Below are 9122 nucleotides of genomic sequence, written 5' to 3'. Positions count from 1 at the left end.
GATCTATATAAGATGGAAGCATGAGCAAGAACGTGACAGATTAATTTTAATGTTTATAAAGGTAAAGTAATGTTCCTGGCCCACATTAAAGATATAGGAGAGCTAGGGTTCGTAGATAGGTGACCAGATTATTATGGGATGGAAGGTCTCATTAAAAAAACAAAAAATTGGTCTTGTGTATCTTGGAAAAAAAGACACCTTGGGCCTCATGTACACAGGGCCGGACTGGGTATGAAAACCAGCCCTGGAAAAAATTACATACCAGCCCCATAGCATTGTGTAATTATACCAGCAGTCCAGCACAACGTCATTTTCTTGTTTACCCACATGGCATCCGCTCATGTTAAAGAGCCCTAACCCCAATGCATGGCTACACTCACCCAGTCCTAATAAAATCTGGTCCTACCTCATCCAGAGTGTCGCTGGCGTTGGCGTGATGTCCACTGGATCCAGAACAAGGTCCCTGTGGTGATAGAGAAAAAAAGAATAATCACATAAGGAAGGGATGGTGACTGCCCCTGTGAAATCACCAGCAGGGGGCGCTGTGCTGGCCTGTAAGACTGAGCCATGCCAATGTATGGCAGGGAAATCTAGGATATTTCCCCTAAGTGCTACCACACTGTACTAATGCCCACCTTGTGGCCCCTCACAGTAATTAAGCCCACCTTGTAGTCCCTTCACAAAAGTTATGTCCTTCTTGCGGCCCCTCACTGCAGTTATGCCCACCTTTGTTCCTGTCACAGTAGTTATGCCCAGATATGTGCCCCTCACAGTAGTTATGCCAGATATGTGCCCCTCACAGTAGTTATGCCAGATATGTGCCCCATCACTGTAGTTATGCACAGATATGTGCCCCTCACAATAGTTATGCCAGATATGTTCCCCCTCACAGTAGTTATGCCAGATATGTTCCCCCTCACAGTAGATATGCCAGATATGTGCCTCCCCCACAGTAGTTATGCCAGATATGTGCCACAGGGCTGGTGCAAAGATTTTTGCCGCCCTAGGCAAAAGAAAAGTTTCCCGCCCCCCCATGTGACATCACAATGCCCCACCCATATGATCTGCCATATTAACTAACGCTAGTGCTGCAGTGCCGCCGTGTTTACATTAAAAAGCCTGCAGGGACAGGCTATAAAGACCAGAGCCACTACATTAAGCTGCAGTGGTTCTGGGGACTATAGTGTCCCTTTAATGTGAGGTAAATTAGAGATTAGTGCCACAAATAATATACTAGATTGCCTCCTTACAACCAGATGAGGATGATGATGGGCTCTAGCTGCAGTCTGGCTCCGCTGGTCTTGTGTAGGACAGGCTCTCTGGAGGATGTTTGTAACTTTGGTCACAAAAATCTATGTTCTGGGAGAACGGGAAGCAGACCCATTTTTTGGGGCCCTTTACACAGCTCAAGGTCTGGGGCCCAGGGCCTGACAGTAAGAATGCCCATAAGGCCCACCCATAAGTCCACCTACATGTTCCACCCATGAGTTTCTTCACAGTGGGTGAAGTGTGTAGGGGATGTGTCATGTCCTGCTGTAGAGAATCTAATGTGTGTGCTTATGGAATGTAGTGTATAGGGATACCAGTGTGTGTAGATGATGCAGTGTGTGTGTGTGTAGTGGATTGCAGTGTGTTTTCGTGTAAGGGATAGAAAGAAGTTTGTGTTTGTGTATAAGGTATGTATTGTGTGTTTCTGAATGTGTGTACGGAATGCGTTGTGTGAATCTGTGTTTGTATGTGTAAGGGCTGCAAGGTGTGTTTCTGTAAGGGGTGCATTGAGTGTGTGTAAGAGATGCATTGTATGTTTCTGTGTATGTGTGCAAGGGGTGCATTGTGATGATGTCAATCTCCCCCCCCCTCCCTCGTCACTCTCTTCTCCCCCCATCGTCACTCTCATGTCTTGGTAGACAGTGGTGGACCACTCAGCGCTGTCCCGCTATAGCCGGTGATTGGCTGAGCGGACTCCACACAGATTGGCACTGTAAGGCCTCTGGCACATGAACGTGTGCGCCTCGTGGTCGTGCTGCGACCTGCAATGCACGAACACCGTCCGTGGGGCAGCCGAAGCGGATCGTGGACACATTTACTTGAATGGGTCCGCGATCCGGCCGTTCCGCAAAAAGATAGGACATATCTTTTTGCGGAACGGAAGTACGGGACGAAACCCCACGGAAGCACTCCGTAGTGCTTCCGTAGGGTTCCGTTCCGCACCATTCTGCATCTCCGGATTTGCGGTCCGCAATACGGCCACGGAGCGCACACGTGTCCAATAAGCCTAAGATTCATGAAGTGACTATAAACGCATAATGCAAGCAAGCAAGCAAGATGCAGCGCGTCCGAGCCTCTGCTACATAACGCACAAACATACAGCGCAGCCGGTTCCTACAGTCCTGACACAGCCGGGCCCAGTCATCAACCTTTTAAAGCTGTTGATAATTTTGGCTGGCTAGGGTTGAGAATTTATATGCGATTATTTGTGATCAACGATAGAAAACTGTTGTCTGCCAAAAGTTTGATCTCTCAGGTTGGATTTTTTTCAGGCATTGTCAGTATGGCAGGCAGTGGCGACTCTAGGATCAATATATCGGGGGGGGGGCACAGAAGATACACAGTCAAAAATGGGGGGGCACTAATAATTTTCACCAGCTAATCATACTACTGAAAAATACTAAAGCAGCCGCTTCCACTGCAGCTACGCCCCTGACGCCGGGGTAATATAATTAAGAGGTATCAGGGTACATTGGGTGTAATATAACTGAGGAGTAGTGATGTCGCGAACATAAAATTTTCAGTTCGCGAACAGCGAACGCGAACTTCCGCAAATGTTCGCGAACTGGCGAACCGGGCGAACCGCCATAGACTTCAATAGACAGGCGAATTTTAAAACCCACAGGGACTCTTTCTGGCCACAATAGTGATGAGAAAGTTGTTTCAAGGGGTCTAACACCTGGACTGTGGCATGCCGGAGGGGGATCTATGGCAAAACTCCCATGGAAAATTACGTAGTGGACGCAGAGTCGGGTTTTAATCCATAAAGGGCATAAATCAACTAACATTCCTAAATTGTTTGGAATAACGTGCTTTAAAACATCTAAAAATTAAATGCCTTATTTATCGGCAAGCTACTGTGCCACCCGGTATCAGTGGTTGGCACTGGCAGTGGGCACACTACAGTCAGTGGAAGCGGGCCTGACACACACTGGCAGCAGGCAAGCAACTGAAATTACACTAAAGTGTAAAAATTAAATGCCTTATTTATCGGCAAGCTACTGTGCCACCCGGTATCAGTGGTTGGCACTGGCAGTGGGCACACTACAGTCAGTAGAAGCGGGCCTGACACACACTGGCAGCAGGCAAGCAACTGAAATTACACTAAAGTGTAAAAATTAAATGCCTTATTTATCGGCAAGCTACTGTGCCACCCGGTATGAGTGGTTGGCACTGGCAGTGGGCACACTACAGTCAGTGGAAGAGGGCCTGACACACTGACTGGCAGCAGGCAAGCAACTGAATTTAGACTACTGTCTAAAAATTAAATGCCTTATTTATCGGCAAGCTACTGTGCCACCCGGTATCAGTGGTTGGCACTGGCAGTGGGCACACTACAGTCAGTGGAAGCGGGCCTGACACACACTGGCAGCAGGCAAGCAACTGAAATTACACTAAAGTGTAAAAATTAAATGCCTTATTTATCGGCAAGCTACTGTGCCACCCGGTATCAGTGGTTGGCACTGGCAGTGGGCACACTACAGTCAGTGGAAGAGGGCCTGACACACACTGGCAGCAGGCAAGCAACTGAATTTAGACTACTGTCTAAAAATTAAATGCCTTATTTATCGGCAAGCTACTGTGCCACCCGGTATCAGTGGTTGGCACTGGCAGTGGGCACACTACAGTCAGTGGAAGCGGGCCTGACACACACTGGCAGCAGGCAAGCAACTGAATTTAGACTACTGTCTAAAAATTAAATGCCTTATTTATCGGCAAGCTACTGTGCCACCCGGTATCAGTGGTTGGCACTGGCAGTGGGCACACTACAGTCAGTGGAAGCGGGCCTGACACACACTGGCAGCAGGCAAGCAACTGAATTTAGACTACTGTCTAAAAATTAAATGCCTTATTTATCGGCAAGCTACTGTGCCACCCGGTATCAGTGGTTGGCACTGGCAGTGGGCACACTACAGTCAGTTGAAGTCGGCCTGACACACACTAGCAGCAGGCAAGCAGCTGAAATTACATTAAAGTGTAAAAATTAAATGCCTTTTTTAAGCAAAGTCCTGTGCCAGCCGGTATGAGTGGTGGGCACTGGCAGTGGGCACACTACAGTCAGTGGAAGTCAGCCTGACACACACTGGCAGGCAACTAACCTTAGATTAAAGCGTAAAAATTAAGTGCCTATTTTTTAAGCAAAGTCCTGTGCCACTCGGTATGACAGGGGTGGGCACTGGCAGTGGGCACACTACAGTCAGTTGAAGTCGGCCTGACACACACTAGCAGCAGGCAAGCAGCTGAAATTACACTAAAGTGTAAAAATTAAATGCCTTTTTTATGCAAAGTCCTGTGCCAGCCGGTATGAGTGGTGGGCACTGGCAGTGGGCACACTACAGTCAGTGGAAGTCAGCCTGACACACACTGGCAGGCAACTAACCTTAGATTAAAGTGTAAAAATTAAGTGCCTATTTTTTAAGCAAAGTCCTGTGCCACTCGGTATGACAGGGGTGGGCACTGGCAGTGGGCACACTACAGTCAGTTGAAGTCGGCCTGACACACACTAGCAGCAGGCAAGCAGCTGAAATTACATTAAAGTGTAAAAATTAAATGCCTTTTTTAAGCAAAGTCCTGTGCCAGCCGGTATGAGTGGTGGGCACTGGCAGTGGGCACACTACAGTCAGTGGAAGTCAGCCTGACACACACTGGCAGGCAACTAACCTTAGATTAAAGTGTAAAAATTAAGTGCCTATTTTTTAAGCAAAGTCCTGTGCCACTCGGTATGACAGGGGTGGGCACTGGCAGTGGGCACACTACAGTCAGTTGAAGTCGGCCTGACACACACTAGCAGCAGGCAAGCAGCTGAAATTACATTAAAGTGTAAAAATTAAATGCCTTTTTTAAGCAAAGTCCTGTGCCAGCCGGTATGAGTGGTGGGCACTGGCAGTGGGCACACTACAGTCAGTGGAAGTCAGCCTGACACACACTGGCAGGCAACTAACCTTAGATTAAAGTGTAAAAATTAAGTGCCTATTTTTTAAGCAAAGTCCTGTGCCACTCGGGATGACAGGGGTGGGCACTGGCAGTGGGCACACTACAGTCAGTTGAAGTCGGCCTGACACACACTGGCAGGCAACTAACCTTAGATTAAAGTGTAAAAATTAAGTGCCTATTTTTTAAGCAAAGTCCTGTGCCACTCGGGATGACAGGGGTGGGCACTGGCAGTGGGCACACTACAGTCAGTTGAAGTCGGCCTGACACACACTGGCAGGCAACTAACCTTAGATTAAAGTGTAAAAATGAAGTGCCTTTTTTTTAAGCAAAGTCCTGTGCCACACGGGATGACAGGGGTGGGCACTGGCAGTGGGCACACTACAGTCAGTTGAAGTCGGCCTGACACACACTAGCAGCAGGCAAGCAGCTGAAATTACACTAAAGTGTAAAAATTAAATGCCTTTTTTATGCAAAGTCCTGTGCCAGCCGGTATGAGTGGTGGGCACTGGCAGTGGGCACACTACAGTCAGTGGAAGTCAGCCTGACACACACTGGCAGGCAACTAACCTTAGATTAAAGTGTAAAAATTAAGTGCCTTTTTTTAAGCAAAGTCCTGTGCCACACGGAATGACAGGGGTGAGCACTGGCAGTGGGCACACTACAGTCTGTGGGCCTGCAGCTCCTCACACACAGGCAGGCCAGGCAACTGCAATATGTATATAAAGGAAAAAAAAAAAGCAGACTAATGTTGCAGCCCTAAAAAGGGCTTTTTGGGGTGCTGTCAGGACGCTGTCCTTACAGCAGAGATCAGATGAGTCTTTCAGGACTGGAGTGGACACTGAATTCACTAGCCTAGCTATCGATTTCCCAATTAAATCAGCAGCAGTTACAGTCTCCCTCCTCTCACTAAGACTGCAGCTTCAGAATGAATCTAAAATGGATGCTGTGCAGGAGGTGGGAGGGTCTGGGAGGGAGGGTCTGCTGCTGATTGGCTGGAATGTGTCTGCTGACTGTGAGGTACAGGGTCAAAGTTTGCTCAATGATGATGTATAGGGGGCGGACCGAACATCGCATGTGTTCGCCCGGCAGAGGCGAACGCGAACAAGCTATGTTCGCCGGGAACTGTTCGCCGTCGGATAGTTCGGGCCATCTCTACTGAGGAGGGCTATCAGACATTATAAAGGAGTAATATAGCTTACATTACCCCTGTATTACGGCCCTGATAGGATAGAACTCCTTAGTTATGTTACCCCTGTATAATGCACCCTGATACCCCTTAGTTATATTATATAACTAAGGGATATCAGGGTACATTACACAGGGGTAATATAGCTGAGGGGTATCAGGGTACATTATACAAGGCTAAATGTAATATAACTGAGGAGGGCTATCATGGGACATTATACAGTGGTAATGTAAGCTATATTGCAACCGTATAATGCCTGATATGCCTCCTGAGTTATATTACCCCTGTATAATAATGTACCCTGATACCCCTTAGTTATATGACCCCGCCGTGATCATATAACTAAGGGGTATCCGGGTACATAATTATACAAGGGTAATATAACTCAGGAGGCCTATCAGGCATTATACGGTGGCAATATAAGTTATATTACCCCCTGTATAATGTACCCTGATTACCCTCAGTTATATAACTGAGGGGTATCAGTCAGGGGACATTATGGGTAATATTCTAACTAAGGGGTATCAGGGTAAATTATACAAGGGTAATATAACTGAGGAGGACTCAGTGCTATCAGGGGAGTGGGGACATTATACAGGGGTCCTCAGTTATATTACCCCTGTATAATGTACCCTGATACCCCTATGTTATAGGGGTATCAGGGTTGAGGAGGGGCTGGGCGCAAGCCAAGCAGGAGGGCAGGCCATGAGGCGAGGTAGTGGGGGTATAGGGGTACACACTTTTTTTTTTTACTTTTTATTCTTACTTTGTTTTCTTTTCTCTAGGGCCAGGCAGGAAGAGTTGGGAAGTTGCCACAGCAGCCACAGACACAGTCGACTGAGTCTACTCCTGTCAGACTGTGTCCTACTCTCCTGACAGTCCGAAGCTGGGGCCTAGCCCTAGGCAGTGGGCACCTGTAGACAGGCTCAGACAGCTGCTGTGACGCAGGAGCAGAGCAGAACATGAAGGCAGCTTAGGCAGCAAAGTCTGTTCGCGCGGGCGGGCAGGCACGCAGCTTTAAGTGTTGACGACCGTGACATCAACTCGTCTCTCCGGCTGCCACACTCCCAGCCTGCGGCCGCCCTGCACGCTCTGCCTCCGCGAGTCCACTGCGTCCGAACGCCGCCCCCACCCCATCTGTCATGTGACTCTCATCTGAGACTGACTGTGTATGTATCTGTGTTCTGTTCTGTGTACTTTAACTTTAATCACCGAGTAGTGCGGGCGGTCGCAGCAGCAGCAGCAGGCAGCGATTACTAATGTGATTCAGCGAATCAGCAGGGGGGGCAAGGAATGACCTGGGGGGGGGGGGGCAATTGCCCCTCCTTTCCCCCCTGTAGCGACGCCACTGATGGCCGGACTGCTGAATGTGGCTGATCATTTGATTATATAATTCTGCCTGTAGCCTGAGCATTCTTGATGCTGCTATTGAAGTATTTTTATTAGAAGCAGCATCTGTGTGTAGCTACTAGATCTCCTCACTCAGGCTCAGCCTCCTAACTGACACACAGCCCTGAACAGCCGGATGACAGCTCTGCACAAGCATCAGGCCAGCAGCTACCAGGCTAAAGGACCTTCCGTGATGTCATGATCATGTGATCAGTCACATGTGTGGGAGGAGTCAGGCTCCGGGCAATGTCCATGCTGGAGCCTGATGTTGGGGGCGGGGGCGGGGCCGGGCTCCTCTCTCTATCAGTCACTGTGTAATATACTGCACCAGCCAAGGAGATTCCTCGCTGTCGGCACGTGCGGCAGTCAAGGCTACCGGCCTAACGGGAATCGCAGCTCGCAGGTAAGTATAATGCTTCTAAAAATTGCTAAGTAACCATGGCAACCAGGACTGCAGTAGCGTCCTGGTTGCCATGGTTACCGATCGGAGCCCCAGCGATTAAACTGGGACTCCGATTGGAACTCTCCACTTCCACCAATGATGGGGGAACATGATTTTAACTAGGGGGGGGAGATGTGAGGCCGCACTGGCCACCAATGATGGGGGATTCGGAACGTGATTTTAACTGGGGGGGGGGAGAGGGGAGGCCGCACTGGCCACCAATGATGGGGGATTCGGAACGTGATTTTAACTGGGGGGGGAGAGGGGAGGCCGCACTGGCCACCAATGAATATAATATTGGGGAGGGAGGGGGTCTGCCCCCTCCTGCCTGGCAGCACCTGATCTCTTACAGGGGGCTATGATACGCACAATTAACCCTTTAGGTGAGGCACCTGAGGGGTTAATTGTGCGGATCACAGCCCCCTGTAAAAGATCGGGTGCTGCCAGGCAGCAGGGGGCAGTCATGTACACAGTTCGTGATATTCTAACTTGAAGCATCCCCATCACTATGGGAATGCCTCTGTGTTAGAATATACTGTCGGATATGAGTTTCACGATCTAACTCAAATCCGATGGTATATTCTAACATAGAGGCGTTCCCATGGTGATGGGGACGCTTCAAGTTAAAATATACCATCGGATTGGAGAAAACTCTGATCCTATGGTATATTAACTCCTGACTTTACATTGAAAGTCAATGGGGGACTGATCCGTTTGCAATTGCACCATATTGTGTCAACGTCCAACGGATCCGTCCACATTGACTTTCATTGTAAGTCAGGATGGATCCGTTTGGCTCCGCACGGCCAGGCGGACACCAAAACGACTTTTTTTTCATGTCCGTGGATCCTCCCAAAATCAAGGAAGACCCGTGGACGAAAAAACGGTCACGGATCACGGACC

The sequence above is a fragment of the Bufo bufo genome, chromosome 10 (genome assembly GCF_905171765.1).
Source record: "Bufo bufo chromosome 10, aBufBuf1.1, whole genome shotgun sequence".
Taxonomy (NCBI): domain Eukaryota; kingdom Metazoa; phylum Chordata; class Amphibia; order Anura; family Bufonidae; genus Bufo; species Bufo bufo.
Note: the sequence above shows the minus strand (reverse complement) of the source record.